The sequence below is a fragment of the Hylobates moloch genome, unplaced genomic scaffold (genome assembly GCF_009828535.3).
Source record: "Hylobates moloch isolate HMO894 unplaced genomic scaffold, HMol_V3 SCAFFOLD_15, whole genome shotgun sequence".
In the NCBI taxonomy this organism is placed as follows: domain Eukaryota; kingdom Metazoa; phylum Chordata; class Mammalia; order Primates; family Hylobatidae; genus Hylobates; species Hylobates moloch.
Genome location: NW_026652290.1, coordinates 40831935 through 40845162, shown reverse-complemented (window position 1 = coordinate 40845162; position 13228 = coordinate 40831935).

The window sequence follows — 13228 nt, the reverse complement described above, 5'->3', positions numbered from 1 at the left end:
CTGGCCCTGTGAGTACTTAATCCAAGCATAACATTGTGAAAGGGATAAAAATAGAGTCTGTGGTAGATTAAAGATGCCCATGAATTCTTTGCTACTTCTTTCATTGAAAAATGGAGTTTAAATCCTCTTTTCCTAAATCCGGGGTGGTCTTAGTGACTTGATTGACCAATAGAATGAGACAGAAGTGACTTTCTGGGACTTCTGGGAATCCCTGCAGCTTGCAGCTGGAACTCTTGAATGGAACACTTGCTCTTCGAGTCCTGAGGGGCCATTGAAGGAATCCAACTACTCTGAGGTTCCCATGCTGGAGAGACCCCAGGTAAGTGCTCCAGTTGAGGGTCTCAGCTGAACCCAGTCTTCCAGCTGTCCTTGCCAAGGTGCCAGATGTATGAGAGCCCCTCCAGACCAGACCATCTTTTAGCCCAGTGCCACCAAGTCAACTCTGTTGATGCCACATGGAACAGATGAACCACTCAGCTGAGCCCTGTCCAAATTCCTGACCTACAAAATTCGGAGGTAAAATAACATATTTTTAATGTTAAACCTCTAAGTTCTGGGCTAGTTACTCAGGAAGGGAGGACTGGAACATGCCCACCACTTTCTATTTCCTCTAGTCACTGCAGTATTACTCTTCTTAGCAGACTATGTAGCATGTTTAATGTAGGCTGAAATGTTAGGTTGAAGTTCAGCTGTTTGGACTAAGTTCTGTGATAGACACATTTAGCAATCATTGGAAGTTTGGGAAACTCTCTTTTTCTCTGTTTGTTAGCATGCCTGGAATTTTGAATAATGCATCTGAAGAATCTGCCAGCATAGGTAAAAACATGCTCCCTTCTTGTCATTGAATTTTAAGCTGCGGATACAAGTCTTATGAGTTCATCTATAAACATAAGCATAGAAAGCAATAGAAGCCACACCTATAGTGAAGAGCTCTCCATATGGGGTTGGTAAGTAAAGCAATAATCATGGGTATGCTTTCTGAGAGAAAGTATAGCAGAAAGTAGAATGAAATCTTGGGGGAATGCCCACAATTAAAGAGGCAGGCTTGAAAGGCATAAGAATGATGTAATAGACTTTGGGGAATCAGGGGGAAAAATGAGAGGGTAGTGAGGGATAAAACACTACACATTGAGTACTGTGTACACTGCTCAGGTGACGGGTGCACCAGAATCTCAGAAATCACTGCTGAAGAACTTATCTATATAACCAAAACCACCTGTTCCCCTAAAACTATTGAAATAGAAAAATAATAAAGAGGCGGGCTTGGAAGGCAAGGGGATGGTTTGCAGAGCTCATGTCAAGGATGGAGGAGGGTTTCAGCAGGAGGCATTGGTGTCCACGTCACAAAGATGTCCAGGATAAGATCACGGCCTACTTGCCTTGCAGGCGCCCTCATGATAGTTCCCTGTGACCTCAGCTAGAAGTTTGTGTAGTCATATATGTAGTGTTGGGCAAAAAAATTTTTTGTAACTAATTGTGTTACTGATTTAGTGAGGCATCTTTGGGAGCAAAGCCTTGCCATGATTTTGTTTTTTATATAACCACACTCAGCTGTATCCTGATAAGCCCCTTGTCCACTTGGTGTGTGGGGGAACCACTCTACCGAGTCTTTGGTCTAGTTTTACAACTTTTCACAAAGGTTGGGTTATTAGAGCATTCTAGTTCTGATTTTTTAAAATTTTACTTTTTAAAAAAATTTTAAGTTCTGGGATACATGTGCAGAACATGCAGGTTTGTTACATATGTAGGTATACATGTGCCATGGTGGTTTACTGCACCTATCAACCCTCATCTAGGTTTTAAGCCTTGCATGCATTAGGTATTTGTCTTAATGCTTTCCTTCCCCTTACTCCCCACTCCCCCGACAGGCCCCCATGTGGGATGTTCCCCTCACTGTGTCCATGTGTTCTCATAAGACTTGCTCTTGTTCACTTAAAGTTTTAATCTCATGATCTAGTTCTTTCTTTTGATTCACTGCTGTGTGCTTGTGGATGTGGGGGGTTGGCCACGTCACACCTCCTTTGTTTCCCCCGGGCTCACACCTCTGCTTTGGTTGGTGTTGCGGATGGGGGAAAGAGAAAGCCCTCAAAGACTCCGTGGTGGCTGCCTCTGGCCAGGCTTCTGTCCTCTGCTTCCTGGTGGCGCGGCCTCTCTCTCTTGTCCTGAATAGCCGCAGGGTATACTTGCTGCTTCAAGCCAGGGCTGCTGTCTGGAGGTGGGGGAAGGAGGGCATGGGCTGTTTTCTCAAGGGTGCCGGGGAGAATGGAGAATCCTCCACAGTTCCCTGGGGTTTTTGATGATGTTAATACCCCCGGCACCTTGATCTTTTCTGGCTGAGGAATCCTCAACATTTTAGACCACTTTCCTGTAGCACACCTCCCATTAAGAAGAAAAGGAGGCTTCTCTGAGCTCTCACTACATCCCAGCCGTCATGAAAAGCCCTTTTGCCAATGTCACCTAATCAAGTCCTCTCGATCCTGAAGAAAACAGAGGTTGAGAAGGCAAAGGACTGCCTGGGGCCACAACGTGGTGCATGGTCAGTGGCCTCGCCGGGCTTCTCCCTGAGCTCTTCCAGTCTGGTGTTTATCCCACACCATGCACACATCTTCCAATCAATCACTGTGCCTCTGAGAACTTCCTTTAGCTGAATGGTGTGTTGTTTTTAGATGTGGTAACCCAAAGTTCATGCAGTTTTCCAAATGTGGCTGAAGCTGGGTTTTGTCTAAACACAGGATGCAGGCTTGACAGCAGCCGGCTGCACTGCCCTTTCACTAGGGTGGGACAATGCAGGAGGGATGCTGCCAGGAAATGGTCACAGTGACCCCTGGGTTTCTTTTCAGGGCTGTCATGGATAGATTGGAGATCTTTATCTCGCAAAATAGTAAAGTTGACTTTCTGGAAGTCATTTTAAGGGAAAAGTGTAATCTCAAAATACTTCCAGAGAAGTACAACTATCATTCCTGCCTACTCTCCACTACTTTGTCAGAGCTTTTAAACATTTTACTAGCTTGCAATTTTGCTGCGTGGAAGACTTGAAAGTCATCTGCAAGGGCGAGGTTTCCCTGTGTTCTCCCTCATTTTAGGCCATGGAGAAGTATTCATTTATCCTGATGGTTGGTTTTGCTCTCCGGATTTCCTGTCTAGACCCGCTAAATGCCTGCTAGTCTCATGGCTGCATTTTGAAGTCATCAGGTTAGACTTGGGGCATGTTTGAAGTAGGACCTGAATCCAGGGGAGGCAACAGCTTCCTGACAAGGGTAGTTTCTCAAAACCTGGGATTTTCATTCCAGCAAGTTAGGAGTGGGCATGATAAGAATATAAAATCATGAGGCAACTCAAATCAGACTTACTTAGCATACTAGAACAAGGAGGGTATCCCTTGATGTTGGCAGGGACAAAGAAAGTGAATTCGCTATTTAAATATCATTAAGGAAGTGTGTGGAAGTCAGTCACGAAGGGGTGGTGCAGACTAAAACACCAAAAGGTTCAAATGAGCTCTGAGTCAATCAATGCGTGATTAATAAGTAAGGAATCACTTCAGGGAATTAGGGGTGTTTCTTTTATTAAAAAAATTAAAAATAGAACTATCATACAATCCAGCAATCCTACTACTGGGTATATATCCAAAGGAAATAAAATGAGTATGTGGAAGAGATATCTGCACCCCCCCACCCCGTTTATTGCCGCACTATTCATAATAGCCAAGATATAGAACAAACCTAAGTGTCCAACAGAGAATGAATGAGTGAAGAAGATGTGGTGCATGTACACGATGGAATACTATTCAGCTATACTATTCAGAAGGAAATGTTGTTCTTTGTGACAACATGAATGAATCTGGAGGACACTATGCTAAATGAAATAAACCAGGTACACAAGGACAAATACTGCATGATCTTGCTTGCACGTGGAATCTAACCAAGTTGAATTCGTAGCAGCAGAGGGTAGAATGGTGGCTACCAGGGGTTGGGGAGGGTTGGAAGACTTTGGTCCAAAGATACAACTTTTCAGTTAGACAGGAGGATTAAGTTCTGGAGATCTATTGTACAGCATGACAACTGTAGTTAATAACAATGTATTGGGTACTTGAAAATTGGGTAAACATGCGGAGAAATAGAAATGCTTTTACACTGTTGGTGGGAGTGTCAATTAGTTCAACCATTGTGGAAGACAGAATGGCGATTCCTCAAGGATCTAGAACCAGAAATACCATTTGACCCAGCAATCCCATTACTGGGTGTATACCGAAAGGAATATAAATCATTCTACGATAAAGACACACGCACACGTATGTTTATTGCAGCACTATTTACAATAGCAAAGACTTGGAACCAACCCAAATGCCCATCAATGATAGACTGGATAAAGAAAATGTGGCACATATACACCATGGAATACTACGCAGCCATGAAAAAAATGAGTTCATGTCCTTTGCAGGGACATGGATGAAGCTAGAAGCCACCATTCTCAGCAAACTAACACAGGAACAGAAAAGCAAACACCGCATGTTCTCACTCATAAGTTGGAGTCGAACAATGAGAACACATGGACACAGGGAGGGGAACATCACACACTGAGGCCTGTCGGTGGTGGCGGGGGAAGGGGAGGGAGAACATTAGGACAAATACCTAATGCATGTGGGGCTTAAAACCTAGATGAGGGTTGATAGGTGCAGCACACCACCATGGCAAGTGTATTGTGCCCCAGCAGTTTCTGGAGCAGGAGAAGTAGGGCACACCCCGTGATAGGTGGAAGATCTGACAGGGAGGCTTGACTCTCAGAACAGGGAGTGACCTTGTGGACCATGCTGTCCTCAGAGGTGGCACAAACCAAAGAGCAGGGCTTGCCAGAGATCTAGGAGAAGTCGGAGAGAAAGCATCATAGCAGCCTGTGCTCAGAAGTCCCTGGGAACATCCTGAACCTTCCAAGGGTGACTCTGGAGAAAACACTCACCACTGAGTGACTCACAGCCTCTTCTGTGAGCCACTGCAGTCAAAACAGGGATCCGAAGCTTGCTCCCGGCCACTTCACCTTGTCGTCGAGCAGCCTCTTCCTCTGGAAACACTGGCCTCCTAGTTCTTGGTCTTTTCTTCTCTTCTTTCCTATAGAGTCTGGGAAAAAAAAAGATGAACTCACACTTTCATGTAGTTAATACTAAACTTAATTAATCCTGGCAACAGCCTATGGGAAAGGTGTGGCATTGCTTACTGCACCCATTTAATTGAGATCTGAATAGTTCTGGGGACTAAGATCCCACAACCATGGGCTCCGACTCCTGCCTAGTTTTTTTTTTTTTTTGTTTCATTGGCGGATCAAGTTCATGGATTGCTATTTGTAGAGAGCATTTACCTTAAAGAAGGTGCCTTCAAAGGAGAAACTCCTTACTGTTAGAATTTTAGACAGCATGGCAGGGTCTTGAAGTAGGTTTGTGGGAATTTCCCTGGGACCCTCAGGTCACATGACCATTTATTGGCCCTCCTCTGCAGGGCACCTTAGGTGATGAATTGCAAGGGCAGATCAAGGGAAAGCAGATGTTGCCATGGAAATGGCCCTGCCCCCATTCATTATTAAAAGTTGTTGTTGTTGTTGTTGTTTGGTAGCATCCAATAGCAGTAAAAATTTTTGGGGCAGCTGACCTAAATTTTGAATGTGATCTCATAGTCAGGGTTCTTAAATTAATGAAAACGAATATGCTTCCTACAGGAAAACATTTAAAAAGATGACGCACGTGGCTTTAGTCCAGAAGTCACTGGATTAAAAACATACCACAGTATGTCCAACCTGGGCAGAAAAGTCTTGCCAAAGAAACATTTATTAGGTTGCTTTTAAATTGAATTTGATAAAATAAAAGTTACAATAAAAAAAAAGCTGGGTTTGAGTTAAATAGTAGTAAAGGCATGGATGTATGTTGTTATTTATTTGAGTTATCAGTGTTGGCATTTTTTTAATTGCATGAAGTGTGTTTCCAAGAGCAGAATTCCCACCCACATTGGGCCATGGAAAGAGGCAAGTTTAACTTAAGATAGCTCAGTTTGCATTCATTGTTTGGGAGCCAGTTAAATGGTGAGGTGGCAGTTGTTAGTGCTGCGTTTGTCAGTGGGTGGCCGAGGATGGTGTCTCGGTCCAGCTCTGCGGAACTCCGGGTGCTGCTCTGTTAACCCAGCAAGGTCTTCTGGTGGTGGCTGCAGACTCTGCACTCTCCCCTGTGCCGGGACTCTGGGTCTTGCTTCTGAGGGTTTGCTGCAGTCAAAGGAGAGATATTTTCAATGCTTCTTGGCAGGGGAAATTATTTCCTGAATTGAGTCCAAGCAAAAAAGGATCTTCTGTAATTTGGTGAAGTATTGAGTGCCAGGACACACCCTGACTGGCAACATCACTAAATGCCATTTGTGACTGCTGGGGCTCAGGGTTTTATTGTGTAAGCCCATTTAGGCCAATTTTACGTGGGCAGCACATGTACTGCCAGCTGGAACCCTTGTTCTGCAGACAGGCATGACTGTGGAGCGTGTCCAGCACCCATGAAAGACCTGGTAGATGAATAAATGTGCAGAATGGGTGTGGGCCTCAGCAGTGTCTGACCAATACAAACAGAGCTGCTTGTGTTTGGGTCAACTTTTATAAGTGGAGATGATCCGGGGCTAGAACCACAATGATCACATGTACTGGGTGATTAGTGGAAGAGAAGTTTATACTGTATATACCAAAACTACATCAGTCTTGAATATTTCTGAAAGGACACGTAAAAGAATATAAAGTGTGCCTCCCTCTGGGGAGGAGAACAAGGGTTCTGGGATGGGCATGATACTACTTTTCACTGAATTTGCTTTACCAAATGCATATGCTCATTTTCTGTTTAGATAACTAGACTGGGTTTCTCTAGCTATATTAAAGATCACCATGTGATCTTAGATGTACATCACTTAACATTGTTGAATTTCCTGTTTCTTGTTTGCAAAACAAAGGATTTGAGTTAGAGACTTTCAAATATCTTTTCTGGCTCTTCATAAGGATTCATTTTAAGACAAAAATACTCCAGGAAGTTTTTGTATCTGAAAACCACTTTCCATCTAAGTTAGTTAAGTTGATTATGACACCTACAGAGGGCATTTCAGCCCCTAATGCCTGTTTCACTGAGGGCTAAGACGACGGCAGCAAGCCCACAGATGTCAAAGGTCACTCATACATCCCTCCCTGACTCTTAACATGGGGGAAGGGGAGACAGTGCATCACTTCTGGTAGATCCAATAGCTGCAACAGATCTTCCTCTGTGTGTGTGGATGAGTGGGACTATTTCAATCTTTTTAAGTCAAGCCCAAAACTGGACTCGGGCCGACAGCTGAAGGAAGCCAGCAGCCTGTTGGATCAGGATGCATGAACACTTCCCAAATGTCTCTTCAAATGGCCTTGTTTTCAGAAGCCATCCTCTTGTTGGACATTGACACCAGCCGGTGCTTTGAAAGCCACTGTTGATGGCTGGTTGGCTGGTATCCTTCAGGAAACACTTCCAGGATGGAAATATTCATGTTTTACCAAAGCCAAGGAGCTTAAATAAATAGATTGTGATTTCTTCTCTCAGCGGAGGAATTTAATTTGCTAGAGGTTATTGTTGGCCGGCCACAGTGGCTCATGCCTGTAATCCCAGCACTTTGAGAGGCTGAGGTGGGTGGATCACCTGAGGTCAGGGGTTCAAGACCAGCCTGGCCAACATGGTGAAACCCCTCTCTACTAAAAATACAAAAATTAGCCAGGCATGGTGGCGGGCACCTGTAATCCCAGCTACTTGGGAGGCTGAGGCAGGAGAATTGCTTGAACCCAGGAAGAGGAGGTTGCAGTGAGCCAAGATTGTGCCATCACACTCCAGGCTGGATGACAAGAGTGAGACCCTGTCTCAAAAAGAAAAAAAATAGAGGTTATTGTTAACACCCAGTTGAGGCCAATAGACAAAATGAGGCTAGTTCTGGAAAGACTTTGCCTTACCATGGTTGCAATGGGCTCACTAAGTCAAAACCTAGTGGAAGTCCTGGGAAGTGAAGTCATCCCAGGATTGTGGTTTGAAGAGCCCCAGGAAGAGGGAGGCAGCACATGCTGGAGGGCCTGGCGGTATCTCAGGAAAGACCTCACTTAGGCCAAGTGCCATTGTGTGAGTGAAACCACTGGGGTCTTCTTGGACTGAGGCCAGAAATGCAATTTTGTTGGTTATCAAAGATATTCAGACTCCCAAGGGTTGGCTCATTCAAATCATTCTCATTCCAAAGTGCCGATTTGTTAATTATAGCAGGGATGTCCCTTCCTATTATTTATGGAGTTATCTGGGGACTGAATTAGGCATCTGAAGGCAGCTTGGGGAGTGTGAAATGAATGTCAATGGAATCACTGCCTGGCGAGTATGAGGTCAATGCCTGACGGAAATTTCAAACAGCATAGCACAGCCATTAAGAGCATGGTTCCTGGACCCAAAGTACCCTGGACTGAGTCCCAGCCTCTATTAAATTGGGAACATTGGAGAAGTTTCCTGAACTTTCTTTCTCTGTCTCTGTTTTCATATCTATGAGTTGATGTAATTTCATCAGATAATCTCAAGGTTTGGTGTGATGATTAAATGAGATATTACATGCTAAGCACCTAGAACAATGCCAGGCACATGGAAACACTGGGGTGTGTGAGTTGCCATCATCATCATCATCATCATCATCTGGGGCAGGGCTCAGCAGACTTTTCTGTAGAGGATGAGACAGTAAATATTTTGGGCTTTTCTGGCCACACCATCTCTATTGCAATGACTCAATTCTGCTGTTATATTTCAAAAGCAGCCATAGGCAATATGAAAGCAAATGGGCGTGGCTGTGTTCCAGTACAGTTTTATTTATAGAAATAGGTGATATGTGGGGTTCTGTCCTGTGGCTGCGGTTTGCCTGACCTCTCATCTATAGAATTCCCATGATATTGAAACACTAGGTAGAAATTACTGAGTCAGAGCAAGGGCTAAAAAGAGGAATGTTTAGTCTTTCTCCTTAACTCAATAACTATCCTATACTTTGTGGGCAGGTAGGGAGACTGAGGCACTCATTCTCATATTGTGAAGTTGGTAAAATTCAACTCTCTTGACTCTTATATTTTAGTTCCTTCCCTCCAATTCCGGGCAGCCCAGTAGTCACATGGCTGGAAATAATCCATTCTGATCACTTGCAGTGGAGTTAGAGACAAAATTCCTAACCAAGGACTAGCTACCAGAAAGGAATATTAAAGTATCATGAAGGATGGATTCTCCATTAAAAGGAGATCTTAGTGGCCAGTGTCAGATACTTCTGTCCCCTCAATGGCATCCCATCCAAGGGGATGTGTGATGAACTCACAGCCAGCCTTGACCAACAGCACCCTCCAAGGACAGCAAATATGATGGCTGGAGTCTGAACTGCCCTTAGACCTGCGGGAGGGCCCTTGCACTAGGCCGTACACCAGAACCCAAAGACTTCCTTCAAAACATATTTTCGGTTTCATAGGAAAGTCTTTTGAAAGTTTAGCTGAAAATTGAGCAAAAGGAAATAGTAGAAGAAGGTTGCCAGAGGATGCCTTGAAGGGAGGAGGAAATCGCTGGCTTGCTCTTGGGATCCAGAGAAAGTGCTGCTTTTGTTTCAAGCTGACTTCCCCAAACTACCCAAAGTGAATGTCTAGGTAGGAGCTGGGTTTGCAGAATAACTGTGCCCCCTCCATCCTCTCTGTGGAGAGGGTGTAGTTTTGGACTGGCTTAGAAATCCGGAGTGAGAAAAGTGAGGCGTGGAACTGGGGTGGGGACCTGTCACTCCAGGTGCTTGGTCCTAATTCACCCTAGTTGGGTCACTGTGTTACTGCTCAGGCTTGCAGCAGGCTGGAGGAGCTGGGAAGGGGGTCCTTGGGTTTTGGGGTGAGGGGATCCCCTGGACACAATCCCTGGACACAAATAGGTAGGAATTCAGATTTAACATTCTTAGGGGTACATTAAGTAACTTTGAGCTCTCTCAGCAGGCGCCATGTGAGTCTCCATGTGTGGTTGCGTTTTAAGCCCAGGAAGTGCTAGGAGTAAGCTGGGCTAAGCTAGAACTCACGGCTGGTTCTTCCACATAGAGGTGGGTGACCCGTGTTCTGGGACCGCTTGATTTCTCCAGTTCATCTTCTGAATATGTCCCCTCTAGATACGTTATTCACACCCCCTTGGCTTTAGTCCAAGCTATTCTAGCTGGGGTACGGTCCTTTCCCTTCAAAAGTAATCATTCACTCATCAAAGTTTACACATCTATAGGTCTAAGTAAAACACAAATTCTCAGAATTCTAGTTAATTACTGTTATTTGTGTGTGTGTATGTATACATATATGTGTGTACATATGCACACATATTTTATTATGTTTTAAAAACTTGTCTCCTGTATTTTCTAATTATGAGGAGGGTTGGGGTAGTGGATGTATGCAGGTTAAAAAAAATCAAAAGTTTTTTCAAACCCTCAAAAGTGGAGAAGTCTGCTTTGTCATCAGAATGTGTATTCCTAGGGCCTTCACATCTTTGGTCTGATTAAATCATTTTAATACCATCTCTAAGACAGAAAAGGCAAATGCTACAGTATTATGTTTAGTTCACAGATGGGAAATTGAGACAGGGAACTTAAAGTAGCAAATGTCCAGTGTTGCAAAACCGGTACCTGAACCAGACCTAGAACCCAGGTCTTTGACTTGTGGCTGATAAGCTCGGGTGCTTAAACCTTCCTGGATTCCATGGTGTCTTAGCATCTTATCTTGTCTTCTTTTTGCTCATTTTAAATTTTACGTTACTCAATTCTGTAACGTTAGTAACTGACCATCTGCTCACACAGAAGTCATTTATTTGCTACTTTCAACCATTCAGAATGGAGTTAAGAATTTGGAATTAACTCTTAAACAGCTAAAATAGACATCACGTTAGTTACCTATTGCTATTTAACAAAATTTCCTGAAGACTCAGTTGCCTGAACAATGATAATCATATATTCGCCCCCAGTTTCTGAAGGCCAGCTGTTTAGGAGTGGCATGGCTGAGTAGTTGTAGCTCAGGTCTTTCATGAGGTTGCAGATAAGACGTCAGCCAGGGCTGCTGTCATCTGAAGGCTCAACTAGGTCTGGGTGATTGGTTTCCAAGATGGCTTACAACTGGAAAATTGGTGCCATTGGTTTAGCTATTGGCAGGGGAGCTCAGTTCCTGGCCACATGGACTTTCCACAGGGCAGCTTGAGTGTCTCTTCCTGATGTGGCAGCTGGCTTTCTCCAGAGTGTGTGATCCCAAAGTTCATGATGGAAGCTGCAATACCTTTTAAGATCTAGCCTTGGGATCTACCTCCCATAATTTCTACTGGTCAGTCCTGAGTTAATAGTTTAATATACTTTCTGGGCCTTATTTTTCACCTTCTGTAAAATAAAGGTGTCCCTAGGTGACACACATGTTCCTTACAAAGCCAGCATTCCGTGACTTACAATAACTATGTGATAGAATCTCAGTGAAGGACATTCATGTGGCTGATAGTGCAGAGGTGAGAATGGCAATGATTTGAGGGCTAACACCTTTGCTGCCTGGGCTTTTCTTCACCATTTCCAAGTGAGACCCACAGTGAAATGGCCTGGGAACACAGCACTAGGACCTCTAATTCCAGCTCCTTCATTGCATAGCTTTATGATCTCGGGCATTGACTGTCTTGGGATTTCTCTATCAGAGTATCAACCTCCCAAGATTGTAGTAAGGACAGTGCCAATGACAGAGTTTGGTGCATAGTGTTTGAACAATAGCCTTTGATTATGATAACTTCTAACATGCTCCGTAGTGAACTGAGAATGAGTGAGAATCCTGGTCCACCAACAACAGCAGGCCAGAACATGGAGCCATGGTTTCTGAGAGCTCGTTATTAACAAAACATCTTAGTGAGGGCAGAGCAGTAATTAGATTCTCCAGAAAACACTGGACTTCAGTTTTATGAAAGTGCTTTTATAGCTTTGTAATAACACAGCAGTAAACATTTTTCTCTTCTGGAATTGAAGGGCTGATTGGGTCCACTGAGCATTCTCTTCTTTCGGAGTGTTTCCTTTGGATAGCATTCAAAACAGCAAAATCCTATTACCCATTCCAGAGTGGAAAGCCCCATTTTGACTGTGTTTGGCCAAAGATTAACTTCAAATTAATACCTAATGAGCAGGCAACCTCTCTCAACATATTTATTAAAGTCATATTTCAAGATTTCTAATGTATATGGTTTTCACTTAGGACTTTTTTTCTGAATCATGGTCAAAATATATAGATGAATAAAAATGTAAAACTTTTTTTTTTTTTGAGACGGAGTCTCGCTCTGTCGCCCAGGCTGGAGTGCAGTGGCGCAATCTCGGCTCACTGCAAGCTCCGCCTCCCGGGTTCACGCCATTCTCCTGCCTCAGCCTCCCGAGTAGCTGGGACTACAGGTGCCCGCCACCACGCCCGGCTAATTTTTTGTATTTTTTAGTAGAGACCTGTTTAGTAGAGGCCTGTTTCACCGTGGTCTCGATCTCCTGACCTCGTGATCCTCCCGCCTCGGCCTCCCAAAGTGCCGGGATTACAAGCGTGAGCCACCGCGCCCGGCCAACTTTTTACACATAATCCCACTTATTTATGACTAAGCACTTACATTAGTAAATTTTTTTTATTTGCAAGTGACAGCTTATCTCAAAGTAGCATAAGAGAGGGAGAGAGAGAGGAAAGAAAGAAAGAACCTATTGGCTCATAAAATGCTTAAGTAAGACTCAGAAACAGATGATAACAGCTTCGGACATGGCTAGATCCAAGGGCCATTACGGTGTTTTATCTCAGTGTTTCTTGGACAGGCATATTAGCCATTGGTAGCTCAAGGCATACCTTATATTTGCACAGCAGCCCACATAAGGAAAGATCACCTCCCCTGACATTTCTGGCTGAAAGAGCCCAGGGAACAGTCTGACTCGTTTAGCTTGTGTCCCGTGCTCCTCCCTGGGCCAGTCACTGTGTCCATGAGGGTGATGTCATCTATTTGATGAGACCAGCCTGGCCAATATGGCCAAACCCCACCTCTACTAAAAATATAAAAATTAGCTGGGCATGGTTGTGGACGCTTGTAGTCCCAGCTACTTGGGGGGCAGAGGCATGAGAATTGCTTGAACCTGGGAGGTGGAGGTTGCAGTTAGCCGAGATTGTGCCACTGCCCTCCAGCCTGGGAGACAGAGCTAGGTTC